Source organism: Agelaius phoeniceus, chromosome 1 (genome assembly GCF_051311805.1).
Source record: "Agelaius phoeniceus isolate bAgePho1 chromosome 1, bAgePho1.hap1, whole genome shotgun sequence".
Lineage (NCBI taxonomy): Eukaryota > Metazoa > Chordata > Aves > Passeriformes > Icteridae > Agelaius > Agelaius phoeniceus.
In genome coordinates this window covers 147,217,438-147,233,970 of record NC_135265.1, presented here as the reverse complement: position 1 = coordinate 147,233,970, position 16,533 = coordinate 147,217,438, and the positions used below count along the sequence as shown (strand labels likewise).

Below are 16,533 nucleotides of genomic sequence, written 5' to 3'. Positions count from 1 at the left end.
AGATGCTCTGCCCACTGTGCTCAGTGCCTCGACAGAGCTGCTCTGGTGTCAGAAGTTGGGGTGGCCCTGGGCTCCCTTTCCTGCTTTCAGCAGAGGCAGGATGTTACCTGCAGGGCACGGCTGTGCTCAGGGTCCTTTCTGGACCTATCTGGGAACCTGACAGTTTCTAATCTGCTTGAGCACATGTCCAGTGGGGTAAAGGAGGGAATGGTTGGATGTGAATAAAAAGAATGAATTCGTTTATTAGAGAATAGCATGTGTTTTCCTGATTGTCCTGGAAACAACAAAGCCCCAGCACAGGTCTGTGGTGAGCTTGGTGTTCTGTTCCTCTGCTGATTTCTCACTTCGTTTACTCTGTTTTGGTGCTGCTATAGAGTAACATTTCTGTGTCAGGAGGTTTCAGTCCTGTGCCTCATCAAAGTCCCAGTCTGTGGTTCTGCCACACCAGCTTTTAAGTTACCACTAAGTTTTTAAATTGCAGTTCTGCTAATACACGTTTGTTTTAGCTTTTTGCTTAGTAGTGTGTAGAAGCATTGTCTCTGAAAGTGCAAAAGAGGGGAGAAAATGTATTACTTATTCTTTTGGCTCACTCACTTGGTGCACAGTCTAATTCTGCAGGGGAGACAGCGAGTTGCCCTGTTTGTATGAATTTGTCACACATCTCTGCCAGAAACAAACTTGAGCACTTCTTTACAGTTTTTCTTCCAAACTTGATTATCCTGCTAATGGTAATGGCCTCTCAATTGAGGAAGGTCACTTTTCAAACTAAACATAATTTTGTGTAAGACTTGGTATGTGCTTATCAATTTTCTTTTTTTGTTTATGTAAAACTGGGAGCAGCTTGAGAGGAAATTAAGGTCATGCAGATGGCAGTTCCATCTTCTAAGTTATAAAAGCATCTTTTATGTCAAGTGAGTTGCAAATGCTGCCATTAAATGATAGTAGAAATAAATTTTTACTTGGAACATCTTTTGCACCTATTTTCAAAAGTGTAGTGAAGCAGAACCCTGCTTTTAAAAAGCAAAGGGAAGAGAGAGAGCAAACTCAGCTCCCCAGCATATTTCAAGTGCTGTTAATCCCACCACCTGGTGGAGCTTTTCATGGCTCTGGCTGAGAGAACTCTGAAAAGGATGCATTTTTTGTCTTGTTTCAACACTGTCACATGCCACATGTAGTTTCTTCAACTTTTTTCTTTTTCATAGCAGACTTAATTAATTTTCTATCATTCTGTATCTTTTATACTTTGCAGAAGGCAGCATAGGGCTATTGATGTCTCATGTGAAGCAGCAGATAGATGAACTGGTGAAGTAGGGGGTGAAGTTTTCACCTACAAGCACTTTTAAGTGAAATAATTATTTTTAATAACCAGCCCCTCTGCCAAGATACTCTGGTGGAACCTTTCAGTGCAAGCCCAGTTAGCTTTGTACTAATAATTTTTATACTTTTATATTAATATTACTATAAAATTTTTATTTACTATAAAATATTTGCTAACAGCCTGTGTTCAATCAAGCTTGCAAGGAGCAGAGAGGCAGATACATTTTGAACTGATCTGAGATTCCTGATATAGGTTATTAAAACATGGGCATGAGTTCCAGGAATTAAGGTGAAGTATGGCAGAGGTATTCACCCCCTCTGCTGCAGTCTTGCCTGACTGCATCAAAGCCTGTCTGTGATGTTTATGGTGTGCCTCCTAACTGATAAATGAAAATCTAACTCACAGGTATGCAAGCTGAAAGTAAACTCTGGGCTTATCTGTCAGCTCACAATTCAGAGGAATTGCTTACAACAGGGAGAAAGCTCCTTGACCCATACAGACATTTCCTGTTCAGGACATGCAGCCTTGCAGGCAAAATGCTGTTGTGAATGTTTGTGTTGCTCTTTTTGCCACAGTGCCTGTGGCAGCAGCCAGCAGACCAGTGGAGGCCGTGGCTGGCCTAGGGATGTGACAGCTCCCCTGTGCCTCTCTGCTCCTGGCAGGAATGGGTGCCTGGTGGGATGGACAGCTGCCTTTGCAGCCCATCCACAGCAGGTCTGCATCCCTCTGTGGCCAGCTTGGGATCCACTGTCCAGCAGGCATCTGCTCTGTGTCACCCAGCATGTGTCTGCACAGGGAGCTGGGATCTCCTGCCAGGCTTCAGGGACCTTGGCTTCTGTAGGCTCTTAGTGCTGTTTGAACTGCCCTGGACTAGCTGTCCCTGTCCTCTGACACCTGGTGTTGTATTTGAGACTTCAGGAGGGTGGGTTTGATGCCTACGGTATCTTCAGTGGCACCTGAAATGTGTTTGGCAGCTGAATCGACCCTGTGGGAGCTGTGTGAGTTTTCTGGGCACCAATTTCTATCTTATGAAATAGATAACCTTATCAACATAAGTGGTCTCTGTTCAGGATGTATGACTGTTGTTCAAAGTTGTCACTTCTTGTGACGCCTCTTGTCCTGATAACTGCTCTGGGCTGACCTGGCACTAATTAACAGCAGCCACAGAGGAACTGCTGTCCCTTCTGGTCACCTTTCCCAATCTTACCCAACCTCCTCTTCCCACTGGTGCCAAGTGTCCCATGCTCGAGTTTGTAAGGACTAAGTAAAATGTCCCATAAAACTTTGAAAAGCTCTTTTAAGTCACAGCCCCCTGAAGCTGTGAAATAGCTGTGGAATGTGGAAAATGGGGGGCCTTGACAGACAGGGAGCTCTTTTTAAAAGAAACTCACCCATAGTATTGGTAGAAGCTTGCTCTGAAGCATGAGATAAGATTAGGAATGTCATCAATTGTAAAGACTGGAGTAATTGTTAAAATGCAATTCTGGGGCAAAGGAGGGTGGGAAGCAATTCTTTCCTGGCTTCCTTTCACTTGGAAGTGCTGTGATTAAGTTGCTTCATCTGGACTGACGTGCATGTCCCTCCTCGGGGAGAGGAAGATTTGTGCCCTGGGTAGGAGATGACCAAACCTTAGAGCAGACAGGAGTTGTGCTATTTCAGGAAACCTGTTAACCTCATCAAACCACATCTGTTTCTCTGGGCCAGTCCCTCAGCTATTTCTGCCAAGCAATTGCAAGGTGTCCTAGAATGCAACAGAGACACAACAGAAGTGATTGAAGCCTGCACCTGGTGACAAATGTTTGAAGTGTCGCTGTCTTTCTCTGAGGACATCATCTCAATAGGACCTTTTTGGTTTGTGTTTTTTTTTTTTTTATTGTAACTTTTCAGGTTTTCAATGCAGGCTGAGGACTGTAGCTTTCCATCCCAAAAGATTTGAGGGGAGGACAAGGAGGAAGGGGTGACAGGTTAGAGCCCACAGGGTCCAAGCATTTCCCACCTTGCTGGTGCCTGACAGAGGACTGCTGCTGGCATGGAGGTGATCACACATTCTCCTGGTACCCCAAAACTCCTGCAGTGGACTCCCTAGCCATCCTCTTGGAGGATTGTTCTGCAGAGTAAAAACTGGCAGAGTGACACTGAGGTGTTAAGTCTGATGCAATTTTAAAATGTCTCTGGACTATATAATTGCCGCTGACAGTTTTCCAGGAGCCATGGAGTTCTGTATTTTTTTGTTTTGTTTTTAGAGCTTTGGAACACCAAAACAAAACAAAGATTTTGCCTTTTAAAGGACACTGCATTATTTCTAGAGGCTGGATCTTCAATCAAGAACTTAATCTTACTTATCTGAAATACTTTGTGTGCTGACACATCACAGTGTTGTACCAGCTCAGAAAAGAAATCTAATTCTATCAAATCTGCCAGCTCAGTTAATATGACCCTGCCAGGGAAGCAGAAGGCATCACCTCCAGTTCTTTTAGGAAGGTATCAGATTCCCACTGCCAGCTCAAATTCAAAGCACAGTGCACATGGCCAGGTTTGGATTAAAAAAAAAAAAATTCTGAGGTACTTCTTGCATCCTGGCATGCAAAACCACAGATGAAATTGGAAGATGTCATCTGAATATTTGGGTTGAAACAGCAGTTTGAGTCCTACAGACTGTCCTTTGGGAATAATCCTGAAGCAGAGACCTGTGTTACTCCACCCTGAGACTTCTAAAACTCCTGTGTAAAGAGCATGGTGTAGGGCTACCTGCAACTTGAATCAGAGCTGACCTGACAGTTTTTGTCTCTTTTTGACACTCTGGAGTGCATCCAAAGCTGCCAGGGTGTGATAAGGACATCCACGCCTGTATCTTAAATTCCTTTAGCCTGATGGGAGGTGGTGATGCCCTCTATGGAACCTGCAGCCTGCATTACTGCAAGACTTTGGCTATAAATGCTTTTGCTCTGTGCATCTAATCCTTCTTTTACTAGAGCTTCACTTCAATCAGTTTGTGCAAATTATCTGACTTAGATTTTTTTTTGGTGACAACACTGAGAAATATACTCATTTACATTGAATTGAAGCAATTTTTAGTTAAGCAAAGGCAGGTCAAAATAATTATGGTTTTGAGAAAGTGATGCATTGTTGCTTTTGGATATACTTTGTCTTAATTCCAGGTCCATTTCAAACCTCTCAGGTAGTCAAAATCACTCATTTTGAAAGAACCAAGTTTGCCTTCAGACATGTCAGAATGATTCCTCTGAATTTGATGTGACCTGCATTGTCACAGTTTGTCAGCCAATGGCAATACTGATGTTATAGCTGAATCTGGGGTTTTGTTTCTTTTCTTTTTGAAACGATTTTTGTAGTGAAGTTATTATTCTTGGGAAGGTTTACCCTGTTTTTCTCTTCAGGGACAATTCTATGTATTTCAAGTAAGAAAAGGATCTCTCCTGTTGCTCAGTCTAGTGCTTATTAGAAGAATTAGAACTCTTCCTTCTTGATCTCTCTTCTCTTTTCAGCTCCTGTATTCTCTGCTTTCCCCCTTCAGTTAAAATCTGCCTTTATGGACAAGCATTGACTTTATGATCAGGTCTCCTGTCACTTCACTCTGCCTGTTAAAACAGATCTGCTGCTCCTCTCAAGCAGCTGGCTTGATTCTAGCCTAAAAATTAAACCCAAGAGTGAAAATGAACTTCTGCTTGCCCACTATCAAGTGTTCAGCTTCATCCTTCAGACTCTAATACTGAGGGCTGCCTGATATCTCCAGGGGATCAAGCAGCAGCACTGGTGATACCACAAAGCAGGTAGAAACTAAATTGCAGGCAGGACATTGATGCATGGACAGCAGCTGAGAATGCCACAGCCACTGGAACTGTGCAAGTTATCACAGAATCCTAAAGCATCCTTGCTTGGAAGGGACCCAAGGGATCATTGAGCTGGCCCTGTGCAGGACATCCCAAGAATCCCCCCTGTGCCTGAGAGTGTTGTCCAAATGCTTCTTGAGCTCTGTGAGGTTGGTGTTGCAATCACTGCCCTGGGGAGCCTGTTCCAGTGCCCAGCCACCCTCTGGGGGAAGAACCTTTTCCTGGTGTCCACCCTGAACCTGCCCTGACACAGCTTCAGGCCATTCCCTCCAGTGCTGTCACTGATCACCTGAGAGAAGAGATCAGTGCCAGCCCCTTGTCTTCTCCCCCTGGAGAAGTTGTAATTGCAGTGAGGTCTCCTCAAGGCTGAGCAAACCAAGTGACCTCAGCTGCTCTTCATGGCCACCCCTCAAGGCCCTTCACTGCTTCACAGCTCTCCTTTGGACACTTCTTAATATTTTTCTATCTTTCTTGTGTTATATTGCTGTTGTGATGTTGTGATGAAGTTCTCTCTTGTGCTCTGGAGGCTGTGCTGGAATGGCAACACAGAAATACAAGGGAGAACTGCATTACCCTTTGTAAAATGTCAGGAGTTAAGCAGACCCTTGCAAAAACTTCTCTTGCTTAGGAAGGCAATACTGAAATGTAAACTGGTCTTAGAAAATATCATATGGAAACCAAAATTGTCTTTTCTGGTGCTAAGAGGAAGAAAACAATTTGGGAGGGCAATGTGAGGATGCTTTATAAGTTTGGTAAAAGGCAGCTCCCTTCTACTGGGCTGCCAGAAATGCCTATGGTTGGTTTGCTGCTGTAAGTGGGGACTCTGCAGTGGATTCGTGGAGAAAATTTGGGCAGGGCACACATCTGTGGGGTCAGGATATGGCTTTGCTTCAAGATTGCAGCTATGGGGAACAGATGTCAGCTCCACCAAGATTATTCTGATGTCTGCCATATGGTGATGTGAAGTGCCCATGGAAGTACCAAGAGTGTGTGTGAGACAGTGAGAGCTTCTTCAGAGCTTCAGGACAGTTGTTTTCTAATTTCATCTCCATTTCTCTCCTTCCTGTGTAGGTACTGAAATGTTCTTTAGTCTGCTCTTCAGGATTTTTTCCCTGTCATGCTTTAACCCCCCAGACAGCAGCTAAACCCCACACAGCCACTCTCTCACGTTCCCTGCAATGGCAAAAGTGAAAAACTCATGGGTTGAGACAAATTTAATATGTAAAGCATGAGCTGCACATGGCCAGCAAAGCAAGCTAAGGAATTCATTCATCACTTCCATGGGCAGGCAATTGTTCAGCCATCCCCAGGAAAGCAGGGTGATTTATTTTTTTTTTTAATTATCCCACATAATGGTGAATGGGAAGGTAAATTCCATCACTCTGAACAGGTCTCCCTTTCTTCTTCTGCTCCCATCTTGCTATGCTGCCCATGATGCTGTATGCTATGATAACCTGGGGTCAGCTGTCCTGGCTGTGCCTCTTTCAGTTCCTTGTGCACCCCCAGCCTCCTCGCTGGTGGGGTGGGGTGGGCTGAGGAGCAGAAAAGGCCTTGGCTTGGTGTAAGCTTTGCTCAGCAATAATGAAAACATGCCTGTGTTATCAACAGTGCACCCAGCACAAATCTAAAACACAGCCCCATACCAGCTACTGTGGAGAAAATTAATGATCCCAGCCAAAACCAGCAGCATCCTTTTGCACATAATTCCTCTCATCCACCCTTTTTCCTCAAATTCTCCTTGTTTGGAGAAAACAGACTGTTCTTGCAGCTTCCACCAACCCCCTTCCCTCTCTTTGAGGCTTTGTTCTCTGTGTGCCAGGATCAGAGTGAACCAAGACAGCAGGAGAGCCAGGGACACTTGGACTCTTCAACTTTGCATCTGAGGCCAAGTGTGTGGTGTTGTAGGACACACTTATGGCTGAGAACTTGGAATGAAGGCCTGCCCCCTCTCAGCTCCCTGCTCCAGACTTTCTGGATGCAAAGGACGGTATTTCAGTTTCCTGGGGGTTCAGTTCAGCCTGTGAAGTGGTTGGAGATTCCAGTAAAGTTGTAAACACTGCCCTTTTGACCAACAGCTTGATTTTTGAACTACGAAAGTAAAGGGAAATCCACTACATGGAGAAAAGAGCTTTAGAGAAGGGATTCACTCTCTGCCACTTCATTGAGTGGTGCAGTCATCAAAGATGTGCAAAAGCACAGCTGATGCAATATAAATCATCTATATTTCTGTTTTGTTTACTGCAATGGGGTTATCACCATAGTGCTACAAGGATTGTGCAGTTTGGTGTCTTATCCATGGGGCTGTTTATGAACTTTTTTTGCTTGCCTAGATCTTTTTAAGACCTTACAGAGAAGCAGAGTGTCATTGGCTCACTGTGGCTGTCACAGCAGATTTTCTGTTAAAAAGTAAGCAAAAATAGATATGCAAAAGTAAAAACTGCTTCAGACCTGGACTTACAGAGAAAAAGCCTGTATTGTGGTGGCAGGATGTGGGAAAGAGCAGCAGCTTCACAACTTTGTGATAGAGCTGTGAGGATGCTGGAGCACAGCTGTCCTGCATCCTGCTGTTAAATCCATATCTCTCCAGTTCAAAGACAAGGATGTTGTGTGGGACAGTGTGTTAAATGCCGTGTACAAGTTCATGTAGATGATGCCAATGGCTCTTCCCTCATCCCATAGCATTGTGAGACCCTTGTATGCTCATTGCAGAAGACCACCAGATTTGTCAGGAACAATTTGACATAATGCTCACAATTCAGACAGGTAATTACACCAACAAAAGTTGTGTGTTAATGCCCAGGTAAGACACTGATTTGTGTTTCTCCAAAAGCTCTGTAACTGTTGCATAGAACACCCAATGCTTCAAATAGAAATTACCTCAAGCAACTACATAACTGGTTGTGAGGCCAAAGAGCAGAGGAGCGGGAGATGGAAACTGGCTGTTGAAAAATACAAGGTTATTGAAAAACAAACAGTAGTTGCAGAAGTGGCTGAAACACTTGGAAGTAGCAATGAAACAAAGGAGTTTAGGATAAGCTGCTTCTCCCCAAGGACAATGTCTCCTGTTGATACTGAGTTGAGTATTGGCAGAGGATGTTGCTATGGAATTGCAATTAATTTTGGAGTGTTTTTAATAAAGGAAAATGACAGAGGCCTGTATTGAAAAGAATCAATAGGTTGGAATTTCCAATCTTAACTCCTTTGGAGGGGGATGTCTCTGTTTCACAGAGCACCAGAAGAGGCTGCTTGTTTCTTCTTCTGTTGCCACCTGACCTGCTGGTGCTGTAGGAGAGCAGCTCATTTGCTGTCTTAGGAGGATGCATGCTTTTTCTCTGCCTGCAAGTGGTCTGGGTGAAGAATTCTATCATAGAATCAATCAAGTTGGAAAAGATGGCTAAGATCATCAAGTCCAACCATCAAACTAGCACTGACATCACGTTCACCATTAAACCACGTCCTCAAGTGCCACATCCACAAGTTTTTTGAACAATTGCAAGGATGGTGACTCCACTACTCCCGTGGGCAGCCAGTTCCAATGCTTTACAACCCATTTCATGGGACAAAAAGTCCCAATGTTAAATTTAACCTGATGCAGCTTGAGGCCATTTCCTCTCATCTTGACACTTTTTATTTGGGAGAAGTGACCGATCTCCACCTGGCTACAACCTCTCTCTTGTTGTAGAGAGAGGGAAGATCTCCCTTTTCTCCAGGTTAAACACCTCCATCTCCCTCAACTGGTCCTCATAGGACTTGTATTCCAGCCCCTTCACCAGCTATATACAGCTACCAGATTAAGACAGGAGTGCTCAGTGTGGCTCTTGTCTCTACTGTTCTTGGAGAAAAGCTTCCCACACTCCAGTGACAGTAGCCCTTTATCCCTTTGGCTTAAAATACCCAAGTCCTGTCTGGTGACTGTCATCACACTAATTGAGAAACAATCCTAAGAAATTTGCCCTATTTTTAAGTTACTATCTTGGAAAAAGGACAGTTGTCTTGTGGGAACAAGCTGGACCAAGAGTCATATCTTAGTGCAGCAGAAGGCAGTCCTTAGATCCTCCTCAGGCAAGCTGTCAGAGACACACCCAGATTTTATTTTTTTTGTGTGTGCTTGTGAATTTTTAAAGAAGCATTGCTCGAAATGTCTTTTTTTTCTGACTTATCTTACCCCACACAAGCTTATAAATCTCTGTATTGTATGAAATAAACCCACCAGGCACAGCTCCATTTTGGAAAACAACTTTTCATTAAGGTGTAACTCTCCCCTGCCTTGCTCTCAGAGCCACTAACCTCACATTTGGCATGTCTCTGAATTTGGAAAATAGTATTATGAGTCTGGCTCTTGTCTTCCAGTACACTTTTTACACCTTTACTGTCTTGCTTGGAAATTTAGTAGCTCTGCTATGCAGAAGATATCAGTGAGGAGCTTCTCATGGAACAGACTGGAGCTGGAACAAGACCCCAAGGGAACTTGATGCTCTTGCTGTGGGAGTTTCAGGCTTGCTTGGCAGAGGGGCACAGCCTGAGGGTGGGATCACCAGGGTGACATTTAACCCTTTCCACTCCTGGAAGAGACCAGGTGGCTTTACAAGGGTGGAACTTGGTGCCATTGGGGCTGGTGCCACCTGCTGTGCTGTTGACACCCTCCTCACTTAAACACTGAGATGTGGCATGCTGCCCCCTGTGCCCAAGGGTTAAGTTAAGGGCAAGACTGGGAGAGAGATTGACTTGTTTTGAAAAGTATCTCTTTCACAGTCCTTCATCTCTACAAAGGGAACCCATCCAAATTTGCCTTTGTTACTTTTGTATCTGTTCAGACTTCAGTTGACAACTCTAGTTCTTGGAGCTGGAAATTCTGTTATTAGGGCGCTGAGATTTTTCTGAATATTAAAAATCTCTTGCTTTTATAGCTGTCAGAAGCAATCTTTCAGCTCTCCCCATCCAGCTGCTGTACTCTCTTGTGAGCTTATTGCTACTCCTGGGCAGGTAAGTGTCAGCATTGTTGTGCCTGGCACCAACAATATTGATTTCCAAGGAAAGGAGGGGGTTTTCTGCATCTCAGATCGAGTCCTGTGGTTTTTTTATGATAACTCTCTTCTATCAGGAAAAAATGCTGCATAACACTTTGCCCTGTGTCCAAGAGAGAGTAGGGTCGTGCTCAGTAACCTTGAGTGTGGATTTGTCGTGTCTGGTGAGCTCATTAGAGCTTGAGCTGCTCATTACCTGGGGACTGTTGAAGGCCAGACCAAAATATTTCAGAAGTCAGCGAGGGCAGCATGCTTCCCTCTGAGTGAGCATGGGAATGTTGTTCAGCACATGTATTTGAATTGATTGCTGAAGCTGGCATCTGCTTACTGAGGTTTACAAAGCTTGTGACTTCTCATAGTCTGTAAAGCACATGGCATTTGTATGAGCAGGCTTGTCAATGATAGTTCCCTTACCCAAAGCCAACAGGACTCTCCCATCTGTGTAGCAGAGCCCTTTCCTTAGAGCCATCAGTCATCACTGTCTGAAAGTCTAGCTGAAAGTGAGTAAAAACAAAATTTTCTTTCTTATTCTTCCCTTCCCCAAGGAAATTCTTTCACTGGTGTGACAGTCTACTTATAGCTCTTATTGAATTTCAACTTCCTGTCCAAAATTGCTGGGACATGAGATGGTTAACAAGATATTGTTCCTGAAAGGACACAGAACAAGGGATCCTTGTCAACAGTACATGGTGAAAGATTTCAAACCTGATGAGTGATCTTTAGGGCATGCAGCAGGCACCCAGAGAGTGTCTTGGGTGTTGAGAGAGTTAAAATTGGTTTGGATTTTTTTCAGGAGGTGCAGAACAAAGCCACAGCACTGGCATTATCATGAAAGATGTCCTTCAGCCTCCCCAGCTGGCTATTTTAGGAGGCATTAAGTGATGTAACCATCATGGCAGAGAGACTGAAACACTTGTTGTGGTTTAACTCCAGCCAGCAACTAAACACCACTCCCCCACCAGAGGCTGGGGGGAGAATTGGAAGGTAAAAGCTGGAAAACTCAAGATAAGGACAGTTTAATAGGGAAAGCAAAAGCCATGCACACAAACAAGAAAATGATTTCCTGCTTCCCACAGCCAGGCAAGTGTTCAGCCATTCCCAGGAGAGCAGGGCCCTGTCACAGGTAATGGTGACTTTTGGAGACAAGTGACATCACCCCAAATGTCCCCCCTTCCTCCTTGTCCCCCCCACCTTGTACACTGAGCATGATGTCACATGGTCTGGAATATCCCTCTGGTCACTTGGGGTCACCTGTCCTGGCTGTGTCTCCTCCCAGCTTCCCATGGACTCCCCAAAACACAGCTCCATACTGGCCCAAATCAGCCACCACTCCACAGCAAATGGAGCAGTGTTTGTGCAGGCCCAGGGGTAACTTCATTGTTCCCCATCACTTGTGGGATTTGTGTCTTTATCTAAACAGGATGGAGATTTGTCACTTGGCTTCTTTCACCAGGATTCTCTAGGTGCACACTGAAAACCACTATGCTAGCAGGGTGCACCACACCATGGTGAATGGCAAAAGTTCCATCCTTTTGGTTTAGCTGGACAGAGGTGAACTTTTCGTTAAGGTGGTTCCTGAGTTTACCTAAAAATAAACAAGGTGCTGACTGGCATGGTTTTATTTTCATTGCTTGACCTACCAAAGGAGACAGTGGCATGGAAAGGACACAAGTAACTTTCAGGTGACATTGCATTAATTTGTAGCAATGCTGAAATTTCTGTTGGGATGCTTCCTATGGATATTGAAGGCATCTGGCAAAGGCTCTGCTTGTTCTTTCCTTTGATATATGCCCAGAACCAGAGACAGATGATGTAAAATAGAGTAATTAAATGTGTTGATTTCTTGTAAAAATGGTTACTGTAGTTCATTTCATAGTTTGGGGGTAAGGAGGATCTTTAAACATATCTTCACTCTGCTTGTGTAATTTGAAGGTGGCCTTTTTTCTCTTTTTTTTAGTGTCAATTAATGGAAGTTTTTGGGTTGGGTTTTGTTTTTTTCTTTTTCAAGCACAAGGCTTATTTAAGAACTTTGTAGACAAAAATATTTTGCAATGCCGAAAATCTTCTGCAGTGTGTTCAGAGCAGGACTTTCTTTGCTCTTCAGCTCAGAGTGCTTTAGACAGAATGGGAGAAGGACATGAAAGAGAATTGTGTTGTACTTAGCAGAATTAGAATAAGCCCACAAGCACATGGTTTGTACTTTTTAATTCCAAGAGCCTGAATCTGATCTCACTCCTACTAATCTCTGAAGGGATTATTCCTGATTTACACCATCCTGAATGAAATCAGAATCTGGCCCTGAAAGCCTGTTTGTACTTCAGACATTGTCTCAAGGCAGCTGACCTGCAAATATGAAAAGGAGACCTGAGTTCCTGTGGGTTAACTGTTTAAATTTGTCAAGCTAAGTCGACTACAGCTTGTTTAGCAGGGAAATGGAACTGCAAAACCTCAGGCTAGAACCCATTTACCTCTGTTGGACTAATAGGAGGAAATCAGAGGATCCTCTTTGGTGCAACACAGTGCTCTGCATTTGCATAGCATCTTTCATCTGAGGATATTAAACAACTACTTCATTGCACTTCTGGAAGCTGTTCAGCCAGACAAATCTCTTTAATGACCTGCCACGACTCTGGTTGCTAGCAGTGAAGCAAAAATAAGTTAGTACATTGAGTCTCTGGTCATGAGTGGCATCTGTAAGAAGAGGTCTGCAACCTAGAACAGTGTGAAGCTGTTAGCTGAAAATACTGGGGTTTCTGGAAAAAAGGCTATGTCATACTTAGCTGCTGAGAAGAAAATTGATTTTTATTAGCACAGGTCCAGTTAGTGTTCACTGAGACAGGTACCAAAAGCAAATGTACAGTTTCAGGGTGGGAAAGCACAGGTTGCCTTTAAGTCATCATGCCAACTTCTTTATGGCCCCAAATGAATATTTTTTTGTTCATGTTTTGGTTGTCTACGTGCTCATTTTTAAGGCTGTGTTTACACTGAGATTAAGGGAAAGCTGAACACACCTTTTCATGGGGTAGCTCTAAAGGAAACTGGTATTTTATTATACACCTGTGCATATTCTCCAGTGAACAGGTCATGTTTGTCATTTTGCAAAGCACAGTTTTGGTGTGGTGACACATTTACACAGTGTTTGAACATACTGAGTGCAGCCATACAGTGGAAACCAGATGGGCAGCCTCATGCAATGGCCCACCTATTTCCTTTTAGATTTTGTTCTTGAATTCTGTTATCAGCTCAAATTTCTTAGTAGCTGTCTCATTGCCCTGTCAATTTGAGATGCTCCAAGCTTTAGACTACAGTAGTTAGATGAGTGTGGAGGGTGCTGTCTTTATGGACTGTAGAATGCCTACATCCCATCATTCACCCAGCACAATGGAAAAAACACTGAACCTCTGGCTCACTTATCAACAAGGCTCAGTAGAGGAAGAATTTGCTCACCCTGGTTCAGTCATCCCATGCAAACATCTGCTCCTGCTCTGGAGCTGAGCTGCTTTTTCCTTTCCAACCTGAGAGCATGGTTATGACATTAAATATATTGAACCAAATTTGACATGCACAGTCATTTGTCTGGAAAGTACCCTTAATTTTCCTTGCAATAAGTAAGAAAGTCTGCTTCTTCCTCAAAGGTGTATTTAGTTTTGTTGCTAGTCACTCCAAGTTGTTAGCCATGGCTGATGTAAGCCCTGCCTGTCTTATCAGCAGAGACTGGAGGAACTAATGACTATTCCTGGAGGTGAGACTTCATTGATTCAAGCTGAAATAGCTGGTGAGCAATGCTCTGAGGAGTTGGCATTAGAATAAAAAAACCCAGTTGGCTTTGTGTCCATAGTTCATATGAGTAACCCAGAAAACTCTTTGTTGAGATCTCTGCATTTTTCTGTTTTCCATAAAATAGTCATCATCATCATCTCAGGTCCACATCTCTCCACTTTTCTATATTTACCTGATATAAGCCAGAGGAAGGGCCATGGAAGCAAATGTGGGATTTACTGGAGGAATGAGAACTGGTCAATTCCCACTCTTCAGCAAAATTCTCCCTTCCTTCAATCCTGTCTCTGCAGCAATGTGTGCATCAACCTGGGTCCTCTTCAGTGAAAAAGAGTGATACTGAGCCTTCCTTTGAAGCTTTTGTTGTTTGATTGAATCAAATTCTCTAAAAATTCTCTCCATCTATATATCTGCTATAGGGTAAGAGACATTTTTCCCTGTTTGTCTCTGTTCTCAGCTGGTCCCACAAAGTCTGTTGTCACAGCAGATGTAAAGGCGGAGAAATTTTAAAATACACCACAAAGCAGATATAAAATCTACTGCCTTGCTGAACTGGTTAATGTTGCTTAGCTGACATTTCTGCAGTGTAGGAAAAGCTGCATATTACTGGCCAAGCACTTTGTAATTTTCTGTTATTTCTAAAATGGATGCCAGCAATTGGAAATATTGAGTAATTTTTAATTGAAGGGATATGATCAGTGGGTGATTAGTTTTTGGAGTGCCTTGGATGAATGCTGTGTTGTAGAGAGAAGCCATCTGGAGCAAGGCTGTGGTTTAGCTGCTGTAATGAGTACCCATGGACTGCAGTGCCAAAATGACCAGGTTTATTACATCGATGAAGATCTTGAGTAATTCAATTCATTTTCACAGATCTAAATGAACTAAAATGAGAACATAATTTGGCCTGAAGTTTTAGTTTGATGCTCTCAATTATTAAACCAAGGATCATCGATGCATTTTCTACTATGCTTAAAATAACCCAGCCACAGCAAATCAGGCTCTTGAGTTCCTTCCTCTGCCTGCAGCTTTTACCAAATTTACCATGGCCAGGACTTCACCTCGTTTTGCCTGAATGGCCAGTGTGGCTTCTTTGGGTGCTTCTTGTATTTGCTGCTCCTCTGACCTACAAGCATCACACTCTGCCTCTGACCCTGGGGATAGGCAGGCAGGGGAGAAGAATCCCAGAACCACAGAATGAGTTGTGTTGGAAAGGACCTTTAGAAATCATCTAGTCCCACCCCCTGCAAGGTGCAGGGACACCTTCCACTAGATCAGGTTGCTCAGAGCCCTCTCTGTGCTGACCTTGAATGTTTCCAGGTGTGGAGCACCCACCACTGCTCTGGGTTGCAGTAATGCTCTCACTTCTGGGATTGCTGGGCAGAGTCCCTCCATAAATCTGTGTTAGTCACAGAGCTTGCAGCTCTCACTGCTGCAGGGTACCTGTAGCAGCCCTGAGTGTAGCCAGGCTTGTAGCTGCTGGGCTTAATTACTCCAAAATGAAGACTGGTTTGTGGTATCACACCGAAGTTAATCCTCCCTTTTCCTGAAATTTTCATTGCACAGTCTTTTTGCTGAAGTCTCATCAGTCATGATGATGTACAGCCCTGAAACTTGAATCCCAAGTGCTGCCCTGTATTCAGAGCATCAAGGGGTGTTTGGAGCAGTGAGGGTTACTGGAGGAAGTGGCTGGAAGAAGAAAAAAAAACAACCTTTGAGAATGCTTTGATCTGAAATCAAATATCTGCACCAAGGAGGCAGTGTATTTTTAGGAAGAGGGCACAGGCTGCATGTAAGTAGATGCATTCTATTTGATGTGCTGAGATCAAGGTGTTGGAGTCTTTAACTGCTCATCTGGCCATCTTATCTTGTGTTTTCCCTCTTAATTTTTCCCTTGTGTTTTAAAATTGTTTTTCCCACTTGTTCTGTGAAACATTCTTATGCAAAGCCAAGTCTCCTGCAACTCAAGCAAGCTTGTTTGTAGCACAACAAGAGCAAAGAGGTGTCACAGTCTTGGTTTTGCATAAAAACACATCACTTATTTCCTTTTTTTTTCTTCCCAAGCTTGTTATTAAATGAGCAGTACTTTAATGAAGCATTTAATGGAGAAAACAAAACAAAGCAACTTCTATATCCTCTAGATTGTTTCCCAGATCCCTGAATGAAAAATTATTTAGCGATTAAAACCCTTGCTGTTTCCTGTGTCATTGCAAAGCAATAATGAGCAGAACTTGAAAAGCTCTTCTCTCTCCTGGTTTGGAGTACCAGCCTCTATCATAGCATCAAACAGCCATGCCAGCACTTTTTCATGGCACCAGCTGATTAAGTTTCATAGCAGATTCTCCCCCAATTTAATGCTGCTAATGACTATGTGAATGAAACTCACAATATAAGCACAAGTTTGAAATCTCAGCTTCAGCATTGGAGCTTAAACAATCTGTACAGGAAGAGGCTGTTGAGAATGTAAGCATCAGTTTAAAATTGTCGAGTTTTCCAGTTTTCATTGCAATTTTCCCAAAGCCACACAATCCACAGCAGACTCAGGAATAAATTGCAGGAATTGGGTTCT

At 43.5% G+C, this 16,533-nt stretch overlaps 1 protein-coding gene across 2 annotated transcripts in view; it reads left to right on the top strand.

Annotated features, from left to right (window-relative positions):
* Positions 1-16,533, top strand: part of ST3GAL1 (ST3 beta-galactoside alpha-2,3-sialyltransferase 1) — a 99,741-nt gene that overhangs the window by 21,331 nt on the left and 61,877 nt on the right. The gene's annotated exons all lie outside the window — the stretch shown is intronic.